The sequence below is a fragment of the Cricetulus griseus genome, chromosome 3, assembly GCF_003668045.3.
Source record: "Cricetulus griseus strain 17A/GY chromosome 3, alternate assembly CriGri-PICRH-1.0, whole genome shotgun sequence".
Classification (NCBI taxonomy): Eukaryota; Metazoa; Chordata; class Mammalia; order Rodentia; family Cricetidae; genus Cricetulus; species Cricetulus griseus.
This window is the reverse complement of record NC_048596.1, coordinates 156829735-156843782: the sequence shown is the minus strand read 5'-3', so window position 1 is coordinate 156843782 and position 14048 is coordinate 156829735. Positions and strand designations below refer to the sequence as shown.

At 41.9% G+C, this 14048-nt stretch overlaps 1 pseudogene; it reads right to left on the bottom strand.

Moving 5' to 3' along the window:
* Nucleotides 1-12506: 12506 nt before the first annotated feature.
* On the bottom strand, nucleotides 12507-13501 carry LOC100753231 (annotated as a pseudogene).
* Nucleotides 13502-14048: the final 547 nt, after the last annotated feature.

Sequence of the window (14048 nt, the reverse complement as noted above, 5' to 3'; positions counted from 1 at the left end):
AAGCAGTTGCCCATTGAAAACCTGAATGGGTATCAATGGTGTGGTATACATATTTTAATTTTTCAAATTCTACAAAATGAAACACATCCATCTGCCAGATTTCATTCCTTTGAATACCCTTTGGGTTATTTCCTGCAGGTAGTGGAGTTTGGTTGTATAAAGAACAAGTAGGAAATTTCCTTGGCTTGTTGCCAAGTGATGGAAAAGTCTTTTTTTAAACGTTGCTGTTGATGTGGTGGTTTTTAATGAAATTTTAAGGCCTTTACCACATTTCCTATCAATAGTTGATCAATCTCATTACCCTGTGCTAGAGTGCCTGGCAGACCAGTATGGGATCAAGTGTGTGTTATATATATGGGATGATTTCTGTTCCTAATATGTCTTATAACTGAATAAATACTAAAGTCAATTATGTAGCATCTGGTATAAATCCAGTGGTTTCAAAATGTAAAACAAGTCTTTCTTCATATTGTGAATCAGTAACTATGTTTAGAGGTTCTTTATGATCCATTAAGACCATGAGAATAGCATATAATATCCATTTTACTTAAATTTTCTGATTTGTATCCTTCCTTTCCTGATTTACTTGCATCAGTATGGAATGTAGGGGCTCCAGTTATTGTTGTTTCCCTTACAATGGTAGGAAGGATCCAGTTTGTTACCTTTATGAGTTGAATTCTCTTGCTTTGGGGATAATTGTTGTTGACCTCTTCCAAAAAATTACTACAAGCTCTTTGCCAGGGTTCACTTTCTAGCCATTATTTGTCAGTTTCATCATTAGTAAAAGGTACTACAATTTCTTCTGGATCTATTCCTGCTAATTGACAAAGTCTCAATTTTTCTTTTAGAATCAACTCAGATCTTTTCCACATAAGTTTTTAATTTCTTATTTGGTTTATGTGGCAAAAAGATGCATTCTAAGATAATATCTTACCTCTGCATTAAAATTCCTGTAAGGGAATGCTTAGAGGGTAATACGACTAGAATGCACTTAACTTTGGATCTACACAATCCACATGTGCAGTCTGTAAGGTGTCTTCCTCCAATGCCAGGGTGCTGGAAAAAGAGCTGAGAGTTCTACATCTTGATCCACAAGCAGCAGGAACTGAGTGTCACGCTAGACCTGGCTGAATAATTTGAGTCCTCAAAGCCTGCCCCTAGTTACACACCTTCCCCAACAAAGTCATACCTACCCCAGCAAGGCCACACCTCCTAATAGTGCTACTCCTTATGAGCCTATAAGAGCTGTTTTTATTCAAACCATCCCAATAACCTAAGAAGGCCTGGAATTCAGCTCTAATCAAGTGAATAAACGGCTGGTCAGCTAGAGAGTGTCTTTCCATACCCATCCCTTCCCTCTCTCACCCTTCCTCTCCCTCCCCTTGCACTGCTGAATACACCTTCACTCTGTACTAGCAAACATCCTCTGGTTTGCTCCTTCCATAGAGGCTAGAGGTGGTGCCTCAAGACAGAGGCTGCACCTTTCATAGTTTCATGACTGCAGCTCCTGATATGGGACAGGAACCAGAGGGGCATCTGTTAAATGATTTCTCTAAAGGGACAAAATTATTGAGACCTATCACATACATGCCCCCAAAAGAACACATACTGAAAGCTGTAGTCAATAGGTTATTATCACCAGAGCCTATCTTCATTGTATACTTGGAGAAGATTCAGAAAGTCTCTCACTTTGAGTCTGTTTCCTAGTTTAGTGACCAAATGTCAAAATTTCAAGACAGACTTTCCTAGCATAGAGTTTGGACCATAATATGGAAAGACATACTCCTCAATGCCATAATGCCAAATGTTGAAATCCTGAAAGACAGAAGTCTAAAATCTCAAAAGGTTAACATACAAGCATTCTAAATTTTTTATTAAACTGTATCTGTTGAGGAAATTATAAAGCAGTATAGAACATTCATAGGCCACTTTCTACAATAGCACAATAATAGCATACGCACTCCTGAAAGAAGAAACACACGTTTACTAAGACATTAGCACACACATCGGCCCTGACAGACAATCTGAATTCAGGAAGAAACAGGTCAGAAAGCAGAATGTGCTGATGCCTAGCACTGTAGCTGGGAAATGCTCACACAGCTTCCCAACTGCAGTCATCCCAAAGATGGTGGACAGACGGCTCCAGCCTTCCAACAAGCTGGAGCAAAAACTGCTGGGCTACCACCATGTATGGAGTTCCCTCAAGGCTTAGATCTTCAGAAATTTATTTTCCCCAAATGTGGGGGTTTTAGACCTATTTTCATTTATTAAGTACATAGACAGTGCTAACACCCAGCATTAGCACTGTGAACTGTACTCCAAGGCTACACCTTGCAAGAAGATGCATGAGACAAATTATAACTTTCTAAAAGTCCTTATACAACTCATAGTGACAATAGGGGGAATGAGGGGAGTATGACAGGCACAGTGCCTCTAGTCATAAAAGCCTTGCTGGCAATTTAGTGAGGGGGGAGAAGAAGAAAATGTGTTGCATTAAAATCAAAGAGTGCTTGGGGTGAATTAGGAGCAGCTGTGTGGACACAGTCTGAAGGTGCTGGCAGCTTTCACAATTGGTGTTTGGAAGCCCCAGGTTGCAGTCCACAACTGCTCTGAAGAGGGACATAGAGCTCCAAGAACACCTTCGTGTCAATGTCCTCAGAAGCTGACCTTTTCCCCAGCAGTCAGTGCAGGTTCGGGGAGCAGGGTTTTCAGGGCTCAGTGTGTGGATTATGATGCTGCCACTGATGTATCTGGATTATGAGCAGCACTGCCTGGCACAGAGTCAACTTTCAAGAAACAAAGCAAAGGAACACTCAATTTAGTGAGACTTCATATAAAAAAAGTGACAATCACCATTGTGAGGTCTAAGAATGAGAAATACCATTTACTGTCCCATGTGTACCAAGACATTTACTTCAGTTTTATTACAAAGATAATATGGAAAGAACGACAAAGATTAAATCTTACTGTTTTTCAAAGCCACAAGAGAAAATGATAAGTAATACCATGACTTTAATATAATTTTAGATGAACAAGAAACTAAACACTAAAAGCACTTTAATTCCTCCTCCAGATTCAGGAATATACATTAAGAAATCTCTCACTTTTGCAGAAATGGAAATGTTAATATAATAACTCAGGAGTCTTTCACACACTTGCACAGTGAAATGAGCCCATCTTGTGGCCTTTTAGAATATTACCACTTTCGACTTAAAGTGCTACTTTGCTAACTACAGATGTCAACTGTGAACCCTGTGTCAAGTGGTAAGCTAACTGCTGCAGACACTGAGATAGAAACTATGGGGGCTGGAGGGGGGAGAAAAAATTTTACCAGAGTTCAATCAACCTAAAGAAGAAGCAGACGTGTAGGTAAATACGACAGTAGAATTGCGTTGTTATATAAAGGTATAAACTTTATACTATACGACAGGGTTGAGGGAGGCGTGGGTCCCCAGAACTCAGGAGGAGGCTGATACACCTTGCTTCCCTAACTTCTAACTCCAATCATCAAAGCGCTTGCACTGTTAGAGGGGCTCACTGTACCGAGTGAGCCCACAGAAACCCAAGAACTCTGCTGCCCGCACCATCTCAGAATTCACCCACTGGTCCTTCCCAAAAGGCTTTCTTTGTATTCTCTGTCAGTAAGGAGGTTTCTTTCCCCCTGTGCCCACTCATAATCTTAGCTTTCGGGAAATGGAGAGGCAAACATTTATTTTGAGAAAGTTAAGGAAATGACAAAGAATGCTTTAATTAGAAAAGAGAGGAAGCAAGAATCCCATGGTTTAGAACTCGGTTACTTGGAGGACAAAAATGGATTAGAAGAAAAGAAGATAAGCTGGCTGGGAGGCTCCAGGGGAAGTGGCATTTCCTGTCTCAGGCTCTGAGGAGGCATCATTACACAGAGAGACATCTGGGTAGCAAGGTCAGCTAGAGACAGGGCTGTCCCTCCGCTCCTATGAGGCAGAGGTGCTGGGACGAGAACCCATAGCAGGGAAAGCTGGCCTCTCCTGTTGCAGTTGCAGGGCTGGCTAAATGGAAAATGTGAGGGAGATGCAAGAGGATCCCACACCATCAAGGACAAGTCAATAGCAAGAGGACTCAGAACCAAATCTCCTCAGCCTGTGTAGTAAAGTACAAGATTATCAAGTACAAGGTAGGCAATGGACCCAAGCAGAACACAGGAGTAAAACAAAAGAGATGCACCTCAGTGGGTGACAGCCATACACATCTAAGGAAAAAAACATACTCACCAAAGCGAAGGCTGCTATGTAAGTTCCTCACCATCTCGTACCCTTACATCTACATCTCCCTGCTCCTTCTACGCAGAGCACAACCTTCACTTGCTTTCATTTATACCATGTGTCTCACTCTACAGAGATTCTCCCTAAAAGTCAATCCCCCTTAACAGCATAATGGAAATAATATCGAAGGCCATAGAGAAAAATAAATTTTATGTCAATATTGGTTCTTTGGTGGAAGTGTACAAGGCACAAATTTTTTCCTTCATTTTTCTCTTTTCAATCATTTGTTTCAACAAATGTTTTGTTTTGATTTGTGTTGCTTTTTGAGACAGGGTTTCTCTAAGTAACAGCCTGGAACTCACTCTATAGACCAGGGTGGCATCGAACTCACAGAGATCTACCTGCCTCTGAATCCCGAGTGTTGGGATTAAAGGCATGCGCCACCAACACCCAGCTCAACAAATACTTTGAACACCTATCTTACCAAATGTCATGCAAATATGTGACTTTAAGGAAGAAGGACTTCTTCCTTTCTTCAAGGTTTTCTAACCTAGACATTCAATGACCTTTTAAACAATCTGCTCATCAAGCATGTGTTTCACTGTGAGCAACCAAACTGTGGTGAAGTGCTAGGCATTAACAGTAGAACCAGAAAGTGTCAGTGTTTCCAAATGGACTCTGGGAGCTCACTCCATATAAAGGGATACTCTCTCAGCCTAGACACATGGGAAAGGGACTAGGCACTGCTCCAAATGATGTGACAGACTCTGAAGATCCCCCATGGAAGGCCTCACCCTCCCTGGGGAGCAGAAAGGGGTTGGGATAGGGGTCAGTGGGGGGCAGGGGAGGAGGGGAGGGGAACTGGGATTGACATGTAAAAGAAGCTTGTTTCTAATTTAAAATTGGTCTAATTATCATTATAAAATAAAAATATATTTTGAAAAGTGTCAATGTTTCACCAAGACAACCCATGGATGTAACCACGGAGGAAACAAGGAAATGAGGCTTTATAACTTCTCTCAGACCACTAGGCTATAGGGTTGCCCTCTCTAAGATAAAGGGGTCCCAGTTAAGAGATTATGTGTCAAGTATCAATATAACCGTTTCATTCACAAATTCCTTCTCAATAACTTGATAGTTTTTGTGTTCTCCTGGTCCCCATTAATTCAGTCCATTCATAAGTACTAGCCATGGCTATGCACCAGTGAACTCTACTGGGCGCTTGAGTCAAACAGTCAGTAAGACCTGTTGGGTCCTGCCGCACGTTTTCTTTGTCCAGCAGTCCTCCCTCTCTAAAGGGCCACAGGACTCCAAACCCCTGTGTTTCAGATTTTTATTACTACAATAAAATACTTGAGGTAGCAAACTATAAAAGATTAACATTTTATTCAGCTCACAGTTCAGTTTCAAATTTAAGAGTGGGAGACTTGCATTTGCTTTGGCCCTTAGGAAAGGTGGGAAAACATAGCAGAGCATGTGCCATATGAGCATGTTCCTAAGCCAGAAGAAAACAGAAAGAATGGGCTGGGTTCTGCAGCCTGTTTTGAGAGCAAGCCCTCTATGACCTCAGTCCCTTAGGCTCTACTCTGTAAATACTGATGACACCTTCTAGTACCACCACCGGGGTCGAGTTGACACATGGGATTTTGCAGGAGACAATACATAAAGTACAGCAATTTTTCCCTTATATCAAACACGTTCTCACAGTCACCCACCTTAAGACTTGTATTCCAACCAACAAGGAGCCGAGTTGCCCTAGCATCTCAGGGCTTCTAGAAGAGGCTCCTGACTGCTCTGAGTGACAGAAAGGAAAACAGAACACAAATCCTACTCAGAAATTTGTTGTTGTCGTTGTCTAATAGAGTACCATGATCCCTGGCTGTCCTTGAACTGACCTTGAACTGACCTTGACTATATAGCTGAGGATGTCCTTAAACTCCTGATCCCGTTGTCTTCATTTCCCAAGAGCTAGAATTGCAGATTTGCACTTCCGTGGTCAATTTACACAGTGCTGGGAATTAAGCACAGTGCCTTTTGTAAGCTAGACAAGTGGTCTACCAACTGAGCTACCCTACTCAGATTTTTTTCAACATTATTTTAGAGTGTATGTTATCACAAAAGCATCAAACTGTGTATGGCAGGCTTCTCTAGAAGAGCAGAACCAACAGAATATATATATAATAAAGACAGATTTACTAGATTAGCTTACTCAGTATGGGCTGGGTAGTCCAACAGGGGCTGCCTGGTGCTGGGAAGGCTGACAACCTGGTAGTTTCTCAAACCATGTAGCTGGATAACTCAGCACTCCCAACCAGGTACTGAGAGCTGACAGATTTCTGAGAGGTGCTGGCCTTTAGTACTTGTTGGATGGCTAGCAAAGCCATTGACTGGTGTCAGCCAAGTTGATAGTAGTGGTAGGAATGGACACATCAGCTCTGCAAGAAGCAGAGGCAGCAACACTGTCTTTCCTTGAACCTCCTCGCTTCTAGGCGGTGGACTGGAACCCAGTTGGAGGGTAGATCTTCCTCTCTATTAACCCTCAAAGTCATGCACAGTGCCGTGTCCCATCCATGACTCCAGGGTCTGTCAAGCTGGTGATGACATTAGCCACCACAGCCCGGGGAAAGGATGATGGCGATATTCTCACTCACAACACTACCTCTGTTGGCCTCTCCCCTCATCCCAGGTTTCTCAGCCCAGGTCAAAGCCCATATAACACATCCTGCATCCTCCCTGCTCTAAAGATTTCAGGATTCTTCCTGAGCCCTCCATTCTTTAAGTTTTGTGTATTAAAGATAATCTATTAAAATTCAGAAAACCCCTTTCTTCTTGACGAGAGGAGTTCTTGCAATTGCAATCCAGCCTTCAGGAGTACTGTCCCCACTGTGAATAACATCATTGAAATCTCTGGTCTCATTATTACAGGTTTGTCCTGTTCCCAAATCACCAAATAGGTGAAGAACCTTGAAACAATACAAATAATTTCAGTACAGAGAAGAAAGGAACTAAGCTTAAAATCCCTGAACTCTGCTTCTTACACTTGGATAATTACTTTTAAAATGTTAGTCTCTCACATAGCACTGCAAGTGATTTTTCAACAGAAACCAGATCTGTGTTCCTCCCTATTGGGTCCTCAATTAATGAAGACATGGTCCTTGCCCTCACAATGCCAGACTTCCCAGACAGATAATTATACAACCAAAATGTAGGATGTTCCCATCTGTAACAAGAAAGTAGCAAATGCCTCATGAGGATGTTTGACTGTGACTGAACTCGGAATTGTGTGCAGGAGGAGCCCCAGAGGAAGTGGTAAATGAGCTAGGTTCTGAGGGGTAAAGATGTTAGTTGAATAAAGTACTGGCAAAGGACTCTGTAATTTATACTCAGACTTTGGGTTTATTTTTGAAACGCACAGAAAGGCATTGAAGCATATAAACAGGGGGCTAGGGACCCTTTAAAATGCCACCCTGTCAGATAGAGAATTCACAACGAAGAGTGTCTGGAGGTGGAAACAACTGTGAGGAAATGTGCAGCACATCTGGCAGCCTGAGCTGAGGTAATGGCAGTGAAGACGGCCAAGTGCACACATCTGTGATACAGGGCAGGGAAAGGGTGCAAAGCATTTAGGATGTAAACTGGGTATTCTGGCTTGGGTAACCAGGCAGTGCCAATGGCTGTTGGAAACCTGTAGAGAGGCCTGGGAACCATCTCCAAATGCTGTTTAGATCCCCAGTACATCATGGCCTCCTGCTCATTTTCAAATGCATAAAATTCATTTTCCTATATTTGTCCTTATCAGCAGCAATCACATTACCATTTGGAGATCTGCATAGGGTTGAAGACCCCTAACCCTTTCCTTTCACACCAGCTAGATAAGGACAATGCATTTCTCTTAAGTGCCACATCGTAATTCTTTTTTTTAATTTTTGAGCACATACAGTCTCTGTCACACTAATCACTTATGCCATTGAAGTAAAAAGGCAGCACTAAACATACAAGGGAGTTGGAAAGATGACTCAGCAGTTAAGACTATTCTTCCAGAGAACCTAAGTTTGGCTCTCAGCACCACAGTGGGAAGCTTAGAGCTAACTATAACTATACTCCAGAAGATCCAACACTCTCACTAGCCCCACCCCAGGTGCCAGCATACATGAGGCAGACACACAAACACATACACATATAAATCTTAATTGTAAATGTAAATTAGGGTCAGAAATTTATCTCAGTAGGTAAAGGTGCTTGCCACCAAGCCTAATGATAATCTGTTTGCTCCCCCAGGAACGACTCAGTGTAGGGAAAGAGCACATTCCCAAAGGTTGTCCTCTGAACTCATTTGCCATGGCACACAACACCCTCTCCCCCAAATAAATAAAATATAATCTTAAAAATTATGTATATATAACTTATTTATAATATATACATACATATATATATATATATATATATATATATATATGTACACACAATGTAAAAGGAAAAACTAAGCTGTGTTCCAATAAGACACTTTAGGGTTAGTGCTGGAGACTGAACCCATCACCTTGGTATGCTAAGCATGCACTCTACTAAGTAGCCACACCCCCACCCACAAATAAAGCTATCTATAAAATTACAGCATGGGCTGGATTTTATCTGTGTACAGAGGGTGACAAACCCTGATCTAGACTTTTGTTCCCAACATGTCCTGGTATTGTAGCATCAGTCCACCATACTGCTGGGCATGCTTTCTCTGGAGAAGCCTGAGAATCATTCATACTGCTGGGCATGCTTTCTCTGGAAAAGCCTGAGAATCATTTCTTCATTCGGGGAGAACAAACAGCAAAGCATATCACAGTGTCATAAGACTGCTGGGCTGTGTGAAACTGCCTTCTGCTCCTATTGTCAAAGGGTGTCTTCTGTGTTACTATCTAAGCCTTGTGTTATTTTAAGTCACAGGATAAACAGAGCCTCACTGTCCTAGTTGCATCATAATAGCATCGTGATTCCTGAATAAAGTGTAACTTGAATGGAATCTTTACTGTCTTCTTTTTCTTTTCACATAAGTGTTTGGAATCAAAACTATCTTGACATTCAGTATAAGAAAGTCAAATAGTGTGACTTCTCCATGTGTGGAGGCTCCAGGACAGCCTCAGGTACTGCTCACTAAGCATTGTCCACTCACCATTTGGAAACGGGATCTCTCACTGGCCTGGAACTTGCCAAGCAGCCTAGACTGGCTGGTCAAGAAGCTCTAGGGATCAGCGTATCCCCAGCTCCCCTGCAATGACGTCACAGCACATGCCACCACACCTGGATTGTTTTAATATATGGATTCTGGATGAGAGCAAGTCCTCACACTTGCAAAGCAAGTGCTTGCTGACTGAGCTGTCTCCTGAGGCCCTCATAGCATAGCTTTTACCTCTGTTGAAAATCAAGTCAAGATCATTGCAGAAGTCCTGTCATCCCCTAGTTGCCAGCTCAAATCCATGCACACACCATGCACACAAACTCAAAATCATCAAATGTTTTGTTCCTGAGTCTGTAGGGATTGAAAACTGAACTCACAACTGAACTGAGGTCCTGCATTACATCTGATTCTGCTGGTTTCCACCGCACCAGTTGCCATTTCACAGCAAAGATCAAAGTCCTCACACTGGCTTGCTGACAAGGCACAAGTCAGTCTCTTCCTTGCCCCGGCTTGTGCATCGCTCCATCTTCCTTACACTTGTGAAGCATGATAAACATGTCTCCTGTCAAGCCTTTTGCCCTTGACCTCTGGCCTGGAGCAAATTTATTTACAACAAATTAAATTATCATAAATGCTTGAAATGCTTAAATGCTTGAAAACACACTATGAGAAAGCATAAGAAATGTAAAAACACCATCAACATAGTAGACATTCACACATCCTGCTTTTTAATTAGAAGAGAAAACTCAATAAATGTTATAACTTGAGCTGGAAATTATAGTATGTAAACTTTCAGCCATCTAAAGTGGGAAGATCATGAGGACCCTGTCATCACAGACTATGAAATATACAAATCTATGTAGGAAGAAGGACCACATCTGCAAAAGCAGATTCCAGTGCCAGCCCCAAACATCTGGCCTGAAATGGTCACAATAAAGTTCTTGGGATAATATGTGAAGCATGGGGCACACTGGAGAACATGATAGTTTAGCTCTATGCATCTTGTGGAAAATGCATAACTGGAATGAGATTCAATTACTTTAAATTAAAAGGTTGAGCCTTTCCTTCACTCCTCCTTGATGGATTAACTGCATCACTAGAGGGAATCAATCAATTACTTTATCAAGTCTCTTAAAGGATCTGTTTTGATTAGCTAATAGCAATAAATAAACATGGAAGGGTTGGTTCAAGACAAGGTTTCTCTGTCTAACAGAGCTCTGGTTGTCCTAGAACTCACTCTGTAGAACAGGCTGGCCTCAAACTCAGAGACCCACCTGCCTCCACCTCCCAAGAGCTGGGATTAAAAGTGTTCACCACCACACCTGGATGTAATGTTTTTTAAATCAAGTATTTCTTTAAAATATGAGAAAATAAGAAAATTGAGCTTTTAAGCTGGGTGTTGGTGGCACATGCCTTTAATCCCAGCACTCAGGAGGCAGAGGCAGGCAGATCTCTGTGAGTTAGAGGCCAGCCTGGTCTCCAGAGCAAGTGCCAGGATAGGCTCCAAAGCTACACAGAGAAACCCTGTCTCAAAAAACCAAAAAAAAAAAAAAAAAAAAAAAAAAAAAAAAAGGTCACACCTGCACTGAGACTAAAGACAATAGGAGTCCCTCCCTACCACTCTACCTTGTTCCTTCAAAGCTGCATCTCACTGAGTCTGGAGCCCCTGTTTTTCAGTCATGCTGCCAGTCAGCAAACCCCAGCAATCTCCCTACTACTGGATTTACAGGCATGTGTGGGGACACAGCTGGCTTTGACATGGATGCTGGGATCACAACTCTGCTGCTCATGACTGTGCATCAAGCATGCATTCTTTAACTACTAAGCCATCTCTCTAGTCCAAGAATAAAAATTTTAAAGATAAAGATGATTTACATATACCATGGGTGTGTATCCATTTTTGCAGAGCATAGTATCCTGCTGCCAATTTCAACAAAGCCAGAAGTGATTTAGAAGACAGTAATTAAGAAATAATAGCACACCCCAAGCCTTGTCTGTAATTTAAAACACATGGGAGACGAGTATTATAAATGCTGGTGAAGAGGCTCTAAACTACTTACCCAAAAAAAAAAAAAAAAAAAAAAAAAAAAAAAAAACGTAAAATAAAGATAAGGAATGTGAGTTTATTTTCACTGTCACTGTAACGGATTTGGAGTCACCTAGGAGACAAACTTATAGGAGTGTCTGAAATGCTTTCACAGTTTTACCTGAAAAGAGAAAACCCATGCTGAATGTAAATGGCAACATCACACGGGCTAAGGTCCTGGACTGAATACAAAGAGGAAAAGGAGGAAGCCGGCTAAACACCAGCAAAATCTCATCTGCTTCCCAAGGACACAAGGTGACCTACAGATTGATGATGCTCAATCGCAGCGCCTTTCTTCCAAGATGCACCATGTCCCTTCTATACTAGAAGCCCAAATAAGTCTTCCCTTAGTTGTTTTTGTTGGGTTCTTTCAGCAACAAAGAAAGCACTAATACCAAGGGCAGACAAGTTTTCTTGGTTTTGGTGGCCATATGATCACTTATTTTTATTGTCAATGTAACTGAATTTGGAGTCACCTAGGAGACACACTTATGGTAAGTGCAAATGGACAAGAGGAAAAAGAATGATCATCTCACCACTTAGCCTGTGTATGCTGCAGCAGAGTTTAGCACTGCCTACTATATACAAGGCCACCTGTTCAATCCCAGCACTGACAAAAAAGTTAATATATTAACTGTGGTTGTACACTGATGAAAGTAGATGTTTTGTAAAGTAAATACATTTTAATTGGAGGTATGTAATTAGACTAGAGCCTACATTGTTTTATTTGTTTTTTTTTTAAATTCAAACCAAGGAAAGTATTCCCACCAGCATGTCTCATCTTTTCACAAAACCACACCAAGATTTTGCTGCTGAAGCTTTCTTTTCTAGGGATATAAATTGAACACCACCCCACTTACTAATCTGTCAGAATACAAACTCTTCCCCTAAATACTCTTGGCCTCATAATACAGCTACATCTCAAATGGCGCTGGCATGCTGCTGGATTAAACACCATGCAATTATGGTACAATATTATGCCTGAAAAGGTGTGTATGCTCCAATGGTCATGAGTTTAGTTTATGAAGTTATTAGCCTGCCATCCACCTTCACAAATCATTGGTTCAATTGTAAACACATGGCCTGACTTCATCATACTAACTGCCTTATTTCTGGCATAGTGTGGTACATGGGAGCTGTATGGAAAAGTGTGTGGATTCCATGTCCACAATAGCTTCAAACAACTGAGAATCCTTTTGCTTGGGCTTGTTTCTGATGATGTTTCCCAGTTCTCTATATTGAACACCAGGCTTCACTGCATCAATGGCTTGCATCAGGCGTTCATTCGTAGTCTGAACAAGTGCTTCATCCACATCTCCAACAAAAAAGGTCTCATTTAGATCCCCGTGGTAACCATTTCGATAAAGAGTAATATCCACATTAACAATATCACCTTCTTGCAAAGGCAGTCTGTCTCGAATCCCATGGCAGATGACTTCATTCACTGAGGTACAACAAGACTTTGGGAAATTATAGTGATTCAGGGGAGAAGGATAGCAATTTCTTGCAATTCATGCTAAGTGTACACCATGATCAATTTCTTCAGTAGTTACATCTGCTTTAATCATCCCAGCAGCAATATCCAAGACTTCTCTAGCAAGCCTACACACAAGTTGCATCCCTTCTATGTCTTCAGTTGAGAGTAGTTTAATTTGAGAATTACCTTTAAGAGTCTGTTCAGATTCAGACATTCCTAGGGGATGGTCAGTGTAGTCAGGCCTCTGAATGGAACTAGGTACTGGCCGTGTGGGCATCAGTGGATAGTGTGGTCTCAGTTTACCAGTGTACCAGCACCCTGCCCACTGGTCAGTGTTCACATCACCTTCTACAGTACAGGAACATACTTCTCATTTTGCCTTTTCATTTTTTGCTTTCTTATGTAGTAAAGGAAGTTGGGCTCAACTTCCTTTAAAGCATTCCTGCAAGCAGAAGTACAGGCGAGCCCTGGATGCCCAGCTTGATGCAGGTGGGACCCTGGAGCTTGGCCTCGATGCTGCAGCAGACCCGCATCTCTACCACCTGCCTGCCGGACCCTGGCTTCTCTTCTTGATGGACTGTGATTGAGACACCCTTTACTCCCCAAGTTACTTTTAGTCTTGGTGTTAGTCACAGCAATAGAAACCCTACAACACAAATAAATTGCAGGAATGATGAGCCATGCAAGAAATCAGGCCAAATCCAAGACCAGCCTCTCTCTATGTGTGATTTAATAATCTTTGAGAGCCAGGCTTAGTATTACACATCTTTAATCTCAGTGCTCAAGATGAGAAGTAGAAGGATTATGAATTCCAAACCAGCCTAGTGTGACCCAAGCACACATGCACGCGTGCACACACACTCGAGCACACACACACACACACACACACACACACACACACACACACACACACACACACACACCTGAGAGACCAGGCACATATCACACACCCATAGTTACTCAGCCAGTTTAAGTAGGAGGAGCACTTGAGCCTTGGAATTTGATATCAGCCTTAGCAACATAGTTGGACTGTCTCTGCAAAAATACCTTTGGGTGGGGCTGGGAAAGATGGCTCCATGG